Source organism: Anas platyrhynchos, chromosome 2, assembly GCF_047663525.1.
Source record: "Anas platyrhynchos isolate ZD024472 breed Pekin duck chromosome 2, IASCAAS_PekinDuck_T2T, whole genome shotgun sequence".
NCBI lineage: Eukaryota > Metazoa > Chordata > Aves > Anseriformes > Anatidae > Anas > Anas platyrhynchos.
The window spans coordinates 51819987-51831923 of record NC_092588.1 but is presented as its reverse complement, the minus strand read 5'-3'; positions in this window follow the sequence as shown (position 1 = coordinate 51831923).

The window sequence follows — 11937 nt, the reverse complement described above, 5'->3', positions numbered from 1 at the left end:
CACATAAAATACGCATCTATGGATGTGCAGCATTTTATTCATGCTTGTCAGTGTAATGAATAAGGAACTGAAGAGAAGGAAGGGCCTCTGTTCCCTGTAGAATGTTGAGTAAACTTCTAGTACTCAATATATTAAAATTATGTGGGGGGAGAAGCTTTGGAGAAAACAACTAGCTTTATTCTCAGTCAATGTCTCTAACGTATATATTTATGTGATTCAATTAATTGTTCTAAATGTTGCTTTCTCCCTTCACACTTCATGCTGGGAAGGGGGTGCTACTTTTGTAGTTTCCTTTTGATAACCCTTAAAGATTTTTATTGGTCAGGAACCTTTTGAAAACCAAAAAGATGAGTGATGTGATAAGTAAGGGTGTTGGAAGTAGAGAAATTTTCTTCAGTCGGGGAAAAAAGGCAGAGAAAGTAAACAAAATAAAACTTTCTCATTCTAAGAGCTTTGTGCATCTCTGGAATTTTACCCATCAATTTATGTCCCCCTTGGTATTGGGGATATACTGAAGTCCCCGACATAACATAGATTATTTTTTTGAGGAAAATAATGTATATTTTATTGTATAATATCTTTGTACGTCTGAATAAATAGATATTTATTTTTGTCTAAATTCACAGTCTTTGATCTTCTGATTTACCAGAGTAATATGGCTTTTTAGCAAAGAAATCCGGACCTGTCTGTTACTGTCACCTGTAGTTGAATGGAATGGGACAGCCTTAAGAGCACTTGACCAATTGGTTCTGCTGTAGCTTTTACAGAGCCTTTGGTTTAGCCTTGTTAGACATTTTGTGCCTCAGAATTTATACACTGTTTGAAGTGTCTCTTTATACATTATTCATGTTCCCATCAGCACAATATTGAATTTTGGCTTCCTTCCAAAGTTCAGTAACGCTCAGTTCCAAAATGAGACTGAAAAGGAAAGGGGGAAGAAAAAGATGAAATTTCTCATTTTTTACTCAAATTTATCTGACCATTGACCTACTTTATTTTCTTAAATAACATGAGAGATGAAAGTGGATTGATGAAATCATTTCTACAGATACTGAGTACAAATGAAATTAAAATGGAAGGAATACAATCTTACAGAGACTTGGACAAATTGGCATTATGCCAGCCAGAGGTAGTGTAGACTGTATTGGGGTATTATTATGGCAGAAACTGAATGAGTACATTTGTGTTAGTAAAAAGCTGCTATGATCTTTCAAACACTAAGGCTTGAACAGTGCTTCAAGGAGATGAAGAAATTTCAAAAAATAATTCTTTGGCAATGGCACAGGCCTTGTAAACATGGCTTTAGTACACGCCTTCAGGAGCTTCTTCACAAAGCCACAAATGCAGTAAATTCTAATGTTAATAGAACATATTCGACATTTCTCCTTTCAAGGAGAATCTTGAAGGAATATAAATACCAATGCCTTCCTTCCATGAGGATAATACTCCCATGGCTCAGATTTTGCCTTCTTTACTTCCTCATGCATTGCATTCTTCTACCTTGTGTTAACTTTTAAACAAGTGCCTCTCCACTGATTTTATAATATTCATTGAAATATTCACTTTGATTTAAGTTCTTGATATACATATATATATTTATTTATTATCAAGTCAGGGAAATGTAACTGATCGTGTTAAAGCAGACAGAAAGTACTGTCATGCTATTGCCTTGCCTGTTTGTATTACCTTCTATGGAGAAGATTCCTGTGATTCATGACATTTAGCAAAACAGAAAAATGAACTATTTGCTTGTAACTTGGTGGAACGAGAAGCCATTAGTAAGCAGGAGGAGGGAAGGTGGTGAGGAACTAACTGCGTACACTCAGAATAAGAACTGTATGAGCTGAAGCAAAATTATATGCCATGTTGATGAATGCTGTGCTTGATTTCTAAACCTTCCTTTTGCTCAGTGGGACAGCCAGCCACTGCTCACAGCAACAAAAGTACATGATCTGGGTTCACTTCCACCTGAAAGTGACAACACTGTCCAGAAACCACCAAAACTTGTACTAAAGAGCAATAGGGAACTGACTACATTTTCCAGTTGCTTGGCAGGTTTTCCTGAAATTTGAGATGTAGATAACAGTAATGAATGGAAACATCCATAATTATATTAGGATATAAATACACTTGTCACACCTTGGAATCCAAGCCAAACTGGGAAATATATTGTGGAATGTTTTTTGTCGTTGTTTATTTTTTTTTTCCATATACATTTCACATTATTAAAATTATAGCTCTTCCCCCAAATCACCCAAGAATGCCAATCTCAAAAACAGACTGCTCAATAAGATGTCCGGATGACCAGGTACTGTTTTCCAATGCATATTTCTTCTATTTGTCCACTAGCATCAAGAATTTGTAGAGAAAAGTCATTGTCAGTTGTAATCAGAACTGATAGTTGTTACCTTTATGTTGATAAAATAGAAATGCTCACATTTTGGCTACTCAGAATTACAACTGGAATGGATTGCAGGAAGAAGCAACAAAATCATAAATCGTCTCTTCTCAGCGATGCTGACTTGAGATTAGAAGCAAGCTGTGCTTTTTATTTACTTCTAAGGTAGGAAATTCTGAGCAGTTATATTTCCACACACCTTCTCTTATGTCTACAAGACCATGTAGAAACACAAAGGATGAAAACGTATCTGGCTGATCCCCATTAAGAATCACCTTCTCCCTTGCACTGAGTTTGCCAAGAGAAGAGAGGCATGGCTTAAAATCACATTCCTCTCTGTGGCCAAACATGCATTCAGGAGCATCATGTTGGTCGTTTAGGTGAATGACTCTTTGATTACTCTTTGTGATCATTCTCTCACTCACTACCAAACATATATATATTTGCCATGCTGAGAAGGCCTTTTGAATGTTGCTCTTTACATGGTATCCTTGACTTTTGTGCTGTTACCACCATTTTATAGAGACTTTTGATTAGTCTGTCTTTTTAACTTCAAAACTTTGCTTTTCTCCAAGCTCTTAAGGAGGACTGGGCTGAGAGATGAACAACTTTAAAACTTTAAGCTTTTTTTTTTTTTTTCCTCATAACTGTTGAATATTTATAGATTGAACTGTGATGAGTTGTCCTTCCTATATTGCATATTACTGGGTATTTTAATCCATGAGATGGGATTCAGAGCTGAGAGGTGTTTCTGGAAGTTTTTATAGCTCTAAATAAATAAATGATAGTTATTGTCCTTTTGACAAGTTTTGTCTTTTCATCTGCCTCTTCAGCAAGTGTGTTTCTTCATCTACTCTTTATCTTGTTGTTCTTCTTTGGGGTCTAGCTACCTCAATGTGAAGCACTATGTGAATCAAAATAGATAATCACAGCACTAATATTCTCTCTTTTGAGAGAAGAATAAAACAGAATCAAAAATATTCTTTTTTTTTTCTTTTTTTTTTTTTTTCCTTTGTGAGTCTGCAACACAAATAGCTTTACCAGGATTATTTGGACAATATTTCTCATCTGTCCAGCTAAAGAAGTTCTCCCTCATTGGATTCTGCACATCATGTGAATGAGAGACAGACTCTTCAAAATGTGTCACAGCAACAGGATTTTTGCCTTTTGTTTTTTATCTCTCCCCATTCCCAAGCTGTTATGATTTTCATTGATCTCCGAAATTTGCTTATTGTGAAAACAAGGAAAATCACAGAGATGTTCAGAAAATATGGTCAATTTAAACTTTCCATTACAAATGCAATGTGCAAGAAAGATTTTAAATATCAGCTTAATAATCTTGGACTTTTCAGCTTTGTTTCATGCTTGAGGGTTTGATTCTGCAAAGATATGTCAACCTGACACAGAATTAGACATTGTATGCTTGAGAGTATGATGAAAAATGTATGACATTGGCTTACTTAGCGTTTCTGGGGTGTTGTAGTCTCTCCCTTTGACTTTGCCGTCTTTTTTTTTTTTTTTTTTTTAATTATTATTATTATTTTGCTTCTGAAAAGGGTTCTTTTTACTTTATTAAAATATGTTTTTAATAAAAGCACAGTATTTTGAACCATTACTGCTACAGACACTTGTCAGGATTCACCTTTATGTATATATAGAGAGAGAATAAAGGAAAAAATAGCTAGTGATCAAGGTATAGGTCTATCTAAGCTCGAGAAAGTCACACTGTTTGCTTGATGCCTACGGGTAAGGGATACTGGCACTTCTCAGAACCACGGGGGTTGTGTGATGTGCAGTGCGTTTGTGTTTGAAAAGCTCTTCTGTGCTCCTCAGATGGAAAGATCTATAGCAGTGGGAAACAGTATACATTTCTTGAGGTTATGTGCAAAGAAACCCAGGGGACAAATCTTCTGGTAGATTAGAAAACAACTAGAAATTAAGGTCAGTTCCCCGAGTTATTTATCCATGGATTTGCCTGCCTCCCTCTCTTTCTCTCTCTCTCTCTCTCTCCAGTTACAAAACAATATAAAGCTAATTCTACCACAGGGAACTTTCAGCTTTCATAACGAAGGATCTTTATTCATGTCTTTTTGTAAGTAGACTGTCAGTGAATACTATGCGTTAAGAGCACAGAGTCACTGTGCCTAGCACTGGCAAAAAAATCTGCTGCTGAAACTACATCCTTTTATGTCATGGGTAGGCTCAATTTAGCAGAGCATTGATTGGAGAATAGCAGACCATGGGAATTACCATATATGAGCTGTTCTTTAGATATTCTGATTCCACCACAAACACTAATATTCACCAATATCTGCATTTTGAGAGGTTCTGGTTACTCACCTTAGACCCTCTTCAAGAAACTAGTGTTGTTTTTTGTTTTTGTTTTTGTTTTTTCCAAAATGTTCTGTAGTTTTGTCACCTATAGAAGGAGGAGTACAACATAGTTTCAAAACTTGTCTGTCAATGCATTGGGAAACCCTCAAAATTTCTTACTTCAGTTTCTTGACTAAGCGTAAGGAGTGGGATCCAATACAGTAGCTAAATGGTTTCTCTTATTTAGAATTAGATATCTAAGTAGAGATACTGCATCCTGGAGTTTATTGGACAAGGCACTGTTTCATCAAGAGCTGTATCTAGAAAAGAAATGAGTACTATCTGATGTCAAAATGTTAGGAACTTAGAGGAAGGTTTTATAACCGGAGTCATTTGATATAGGTAGTAAAAAACACTATTATTTAAATATTTGGAGATATCTTACTTAAAACAAAATACAATAGTATCAGAGAGACAAGTCATTTTGGAAGCCCTAGGAAAGTGGATGAATCAAGTGAGCCTAGGAAGGCAGAGTAAGATAATATGCTGCCTCCAGATATCTTAGTGCTTCTTTCTTTAACAGTCCTTAGTTTTGCCTGAGAATAATATGTTTAATAAGCTCCTGTGTATATGGTAAAACATTAAGTCATGGATTTCTTCAACCAAGTTGACTGAGGAGCTAAAGGTATATTATATGTAGGGTTAACTCATCATGGTTTTGTGTCAGTCTGGTTTTGTTGAGCATGAAAACATTTCAAATAGAAATACCAATGTACTTTCATTGCCACAATGAGGGAAAGATTTTTAATGAGTTAAACATTGCTTGGAGCTGAGACACTGCAGACTTAGTTTTTTATAGGACTCTGTCACAGACGTATGTAAAATACTGCAGCAAATGAAGAGAAACAGAATGACCATTTTCTCTGCTTCATCCCCTGGGAAGAATGAGAAGCTGTATGGCTCTTTCTTCCTGTTCTTCTCTTTTGCCAGCATTTATTTTTTGGGAGGATGTTCTGTGTTTTACCCTTACTTTGAACATTTTATAGTCAGTCTAAATGAAATAAAAATGCAATGGGTTTCATAACAGCATCATTTAGTAGAAGCTGGAAGCAAAACAGGACTGTGAAATACAGATCTTTCAAGACCAAAATATGTGAAGAAAGTCAAGTGAATATTAACATTTGAGGTGCCTGAGAAGGAGAGAAAGGCATACTTCTGATTTTGGTATCAGTTCTGAGCAACGTGGCCACCCTGAACCGGTACGGATTCAAGAAACATTAAAGAAATTGATTCAAAGAGCTTATGTGCCAAATTTATTATGCCACTAAGAACCACCTAAAGTGTAGGGGAACATCTATGTTTTAGCTACAGAAACAAAAGATGGAAAAGGACTATATCAGCCCACTGGTTGCCGAACATGGTGCGAAGAGAATCTGAGCTCTGTATTATAATCATTGCCGATGATTCAGTAACATAAAATAAAATACATAAGTACTGGAGAGAAAAACATACTCCTGAGGAACCTTTCATTGATTTACATATGAAGGTTATCTTTCTTAATTACTACCTGATGCCATTAGGACATGAATATGTTTGTGTGTATATATATATATATATATATATATATATATATATATATATATATATATATATATATATATGTATATGTATGCCTGCAGAATTTATTTAGGAACTGTTTGTATAATCATTTAAATCTAACTGCTCTTGCCTTTCAGCAAGTAATAATTATAAATATGTTTGCTTCTTATGATCATTATATCGTGCTGAAGCTGAAAGTCAGAAAATGGAGTGAGGGCGGTGTCAACTCCCTGCTTTGGTGAATTCATTCTCAGGTCTGAGGAGAAGCTCACAGTTTCACGACTAAAACTTGTCACCTGAAGACCATGTGAGTTCTGTTCTTTTGGATTTTGTCTGTGTGCAGTGTCTATTTATTTGTAGTTTGCACTGAAATTTGTACTTTGGGCTCAGTGTTCTGCCCTTTTGACACACAATATATGTTAAATGACAAAAGCAAATAGATCTGTTGGTAAAACCTGCATTTTTTTGATCAGAAGGTGCAAGCAGATGTAGTCTATTTATTTATCTATTTATTGCATCGGCTCTTCTTAAATCTTGGTTGTTTCCGTATTTATCCTCAGTGAAAAAAATGACAGATCTCTGTTGGGTCTGTTTGAACACTCAGACTGACTACTGACAACTACTTAATAAAAAAAAAATAAAAAATCCTTACATGTTTCTGAGAGCAGACAGTGCAGCATGGTCACTATCTTAAGGTACCTGCAGTTCACGTTATAAACATGTTAAACCAAGACAGAGCAGAAAAACAAAATAAAGCAAAACAAAAAGAAAACAGACAAACAAACAAGAAAGCATGCAATTCAGATATTCAAAGTCTTCAGCAATGTGGCTGATTTTGACCCATGCAGTTTGCTTCATTCCCCTCAGGTGCATGCTCCAAGGTTCATTGTGTTTAGGAGTCCCTCAGCCTCTGCACCTCCCCCTGTGCTTTGTCACGGGCTGCCTCTGTGAGGCCTTTGCTTTTCCTGGGGGGCACCAGGGTACAGATGCAGGCTTAGCAGTGTAATGGCATCCCATGTTGGTGACAGTGTCCCTAACCAAACCCCTCAATGGTGCAATAGGCGCAAAGGCAGGTCATTTAAGCATTGTTTGGGCTCCCCATGTTCAAACAAACATAGTATGCATTTGCAGCAGAGGCTTGTGAGAGTGAGCATATGGAAAATTCATACTGTGAACCTGCTCATGCTGCAGGTTGTCCCGGATGCGGCTGCACATTGTTTGTGCTCCTATTTCAGGTGCTGTGCTTATGGCTGAGCTCTCTAGAGAAAGGAGGGGAGGAAGGGCTAGGGAATGAATCAGATGCCTGAAATTAGATACTGTGAAACCTCTTCTTGCTTAATACCTACCTCAAAGGATATCTCAAAGGCCAGGCTACAGTCACAAGAAAGGCAATAATAGCCAGTGTTATACTCTTATATAGGCTCTCTGGGCTTTACATCTACAAGAAAATGCTCCACACTGCTCACATGCTGCCTCCTATCTCCCCAGAGCAGCTGGCACCAAGTGTTTGCAGCACTGTATCCTTAGTCATCAGGGGGAACAAGGCTGTCAGCAGAGGTTGATGCCTGCAGAGAGAAAACAGTTACCAGCTGATGCTTCAAACAGCAGCTGCAGCATCCTCAGATTCACCAACTCCCACTCAAAGACCTTGTCTGAATCCATTCCACACGCAGCAGACAGGGCATGTGCATCCATGAGGAAGCCTCCCTCCTCTAGACAGAGAAACAGCTGGCCATGGGTATGAGAAGGTCTTTACCCCACTGATACCAACAAGGACAGAGGTGAGAGATCTCTGTGGGGGTGGAGAGGGAACAGAGTTCTTGGAGTATGAATAACGTCCATGGATGCAGGGAGGGCACAAAGCAGTGAGAAATCCTGCTCTTGGGAGTGGGAGAAGCTAAAGCACAAAACAGTGCTAATACAGTGGAAAATCAAGGACTGTACTCCAAGGCCTGCAGCCTGGCCACTCAGGAGGCAAGGATCCCAGATCTATATCAGGGTGGGAGGGGCAAACTGAGCTGGGACCCCTTTATTGGGTTGTCATATCTTTGGCTTTGCTGTGTGTATGCAGTAGAAGACTATTGACATTGGCCTTCTTATCTACAGAATTTCAAACCTCTACAAAACATGTGGTAACAAAATACAGTGTGTGCTCCACATTGCAGTATTTGTGTTCATAAGTATATATGTCTGTTTCTTTGCATTTATATGTTATACTAATATGTATAGACAGAGGGAGAAAAAGAGGGAATATATAACATATGCATAAGGTATGGGACTATGGTCAAATATTTGTAAAGCACAGCAGGGAGGTTAAGCATAGAAAAGGGCAATGTTTTTAGTGACTGAGATGCACCATTATCATTTTAAAAGCCTCTTTAACATTATGTTGTTTAGCTGTTACTTTTGAGAAGGGCATACCTGATATATGACCAAATACCGCAAGCAACTTCTAGGAAGGAAGTATTTTCTAGCTGTCAGTAGGCAGGCAGTGTAACTGAGAGGAGAATTTCATCCCGCTTCCTCCAGATTGCCTGGCTGGCAGCCTCGGCTCACCTCCCGGTGGCCCTCTGCTCTGCTGCTCTGGCAGTGTTTAATGTTCAGCCTGAGAGACAAGGGAGGATTGTCCTTTCAAAATGTACGTACATCAGCATTGCCTGAAAGAGAAATACAGCAGGAAACACTGATTCCAAATTGCTGTTTAAAGTGCCGGCCTTCTTCTGAAATGCAGACAAAACAGAAATAAAAAAGAAGCTAAAAGCGGTGATTTTTGTTCAAGCAGAGAAAGGAGTCCCTTTTGGCACCTTTTCTAAAGCATTAGCTGTACCCAAAGAGCAGTTGAAATGGGGTGAGAAAAAAATGGTACTTCTGATGTAAGCAGTGAGGCACTGCCAAAGCAACAGCTACTCCTTTAGATACAGGTTTCTGCTGAACTGGAAATTTGGGAGGTAAAAAAACCTGATTATCATTCCTGGTGGTAAATCTGCCAGGCTAAATCTGAAAATAAAAGGTCCACAATCTCCAGGCAAAGCTTGCCAAGTCTAAAGAATCCTTCTAAACACATCAGCAGGTGACTGATACATGGGCTGCTGTACATATACTGCACAGCACTAGGCCAGCCCCTTACACAAAGCCATTGAGGTTTTACACAAGACATTGAGGTTTTGTGGCCACCAAGTGGATCTGGATCTGCTCCACTGTTTGGTGTATGGGGAATGGTTATCACAGGGTAGATGTGCAGTACCGGGGTGCTGTGTATGACATGTTTGTTCGCTAGGGGTTTTCTACTATTTAGCCTGTCAGCTGTTGGAGACCAGAATCTCCATGTTTCTGGACTAAGATCACTTAATGTTTTACATATATTTGAGTTTACACATTGAAGTCGTGAGCTGTTCTGTTTGAGGATGTGGTCTGGTTTTAAATCTATAGCGAGATTCTGGAAATCTTTGGGGCACTTGAATTCAGTGAAGTAAAGCAGAATGACTTTTTTATTTGTCTCGTGTCCATGCCTGGAGTCCTTTAAAAAGTTCATACTCATGAGTGCGTATCTAGATCCAACTTTGCTGCTTATGCAAGATGGCTAGACAGGAAGAAATGTTATAAAACAAACAAACAAACAAAAAAATAACAATGGCAAAATAAAAGAGAGAGATAAAAGTGAATTAACATTATCTTTAGAAGCTTCTTAACCAAGATTTTCCACATATATTCATACTGCTTGCTGGAGCAGGGAAAGGTGCTGGATCATTACTTTTTATGTTAAAAATTAATCAGCCCCCTGCTGTCCTGCTCCTTAAAAGTTCCATTGTTTCACTCTTGGAGTGATATTAGATATAGATGATACTCCAGATGCCCAAACTTTCTCTTGGTTTAGTGCCAAGATTTAATGCATTAAAAATGAAAAGAGAAATATCCTATATATACTAAGAAAAGTTTTGGTGGGGTTACAACTTACAGTTCCAATTCAGAAGAGATGTATCCAGGGCTGCCATGCCAGGGCTATACTGTGCCTCTCTCTTTCTAACTACAGTCCAATGCCAATTAAATCTAGAATGCAGAAAGATGAGGTAAAGTGTCCAAAACAATCAAGGGAACATGACGTTCACAAAAGGAGGTTCATGCCTCACTCATATGCCAATGGAGATCCATGCACTAACAATGCACTTAGAGAGAGCAGAACAAGCAGTCTAGAAAAATGATACTGACTGCATGAAAAGTGCCACTGCAGTCGCATTCCTGAAGCACTTCAGTTTTCTCTCTTGCTTGGAATAAGCAGTAACTGTGTTATCTCACAACATTGGTATGAGCAAGGATTGGCTTTTTAGTGGTGCTTTCTTTAACTAATGAACCAATATTCAAAAATACACTTGTGTATGTGGAAAAGATGAGCTTGATTTTTTTTTTTTTCCTGAAAAAAAATAAAGGTAGAAGTATGACTGCTCATTTTGTGGTGCTGAGCATCTGATCATCGCAGTGCTCTCAATGGTTTCAGATACATACTTGGGTACAAGTGTTGGAAAGGCATCATTACGACCATATTCTCCTCTCCCCTAGTGCAAGATGATCAAAAACGGGCTACTCATTTACAGATGGAAAGGTAGTCACAGGTGACTGATTCAAGGTGAGAGCTAAGGGCAGAGAGTAAGAACGTTTTGTCTTGGTCATGTGTAGGATTTGCCTAGTGTTTGCCTATCTACGGAGTCCTTGTCTAGTTTCTCCTTAAACCCATGTACATTTTTTTTCATGCACGACAGCAAGGAGTTCCACATGTCTGCCACCCACTGAATGAAAAACCATCTCCTTTTCTGGTTTTGAACCCAGCTTTAAGTTGCTCTGCTTATTTGTCCTTAGATCTTGTACTGGAAGAAGCAGTAAGCAAATGGTCCTTACCCACCTTCTTTATGCTACTAAGGATTATATAGACCTACTACATGCCCCTAAGATGTTTCTTTTCCAGAATGAAGTTACAGCCTTTTGATTAACCTTGTTGACCTTCAATGAAACGTACTTGTCCTTTTGTAGTTGAGGATACCAGAACTGAGCACACTTTTCAAGGCATGTGCATACTGCAGCATGATATTTTCTGTTTTGTTCTCTATTCCCCTTGCTGATAATTCCTAACATTTGTTTTGCTCTTTTGCCTGCTACAGAGCTCTGAGCTGATGTTTTTTATGGACCTATACATCATAGCAAGTAGGTCATGCTCCCAAGTGGTAATGGTCAGTTCAGAGCTCATAACTCTGTGTGAAACTAAGATTGTTTTTCCCCATGTGCATCACTTTACATTCATCCACACTGAATTTCATCCACCAATGTGTTGTTGAGTCATTCAGCCCCTTAAGGTCAAAAAAAATTTCATCACAGTTAGTTCTTGCCCTTAGTGTCTTCGATATCTGTGTATCATCTGCAAATTTTGCTATTTTACTGCTCATTCTCTTCTCTATGTGGTATTTGAGTATGTTAAACAAAAACAAGTTATAGCACAAATCTATGCAGATTTTCATTAGTGAGTACATTGAGAAGTGACCATTACTTCCATAATCTGTTTCCAATTTTGTGACCAGTATAATTTTCTATACACATTTTATTTCCTTATACCTTTGATGAAAGAGTTTGTGGGAAACTTC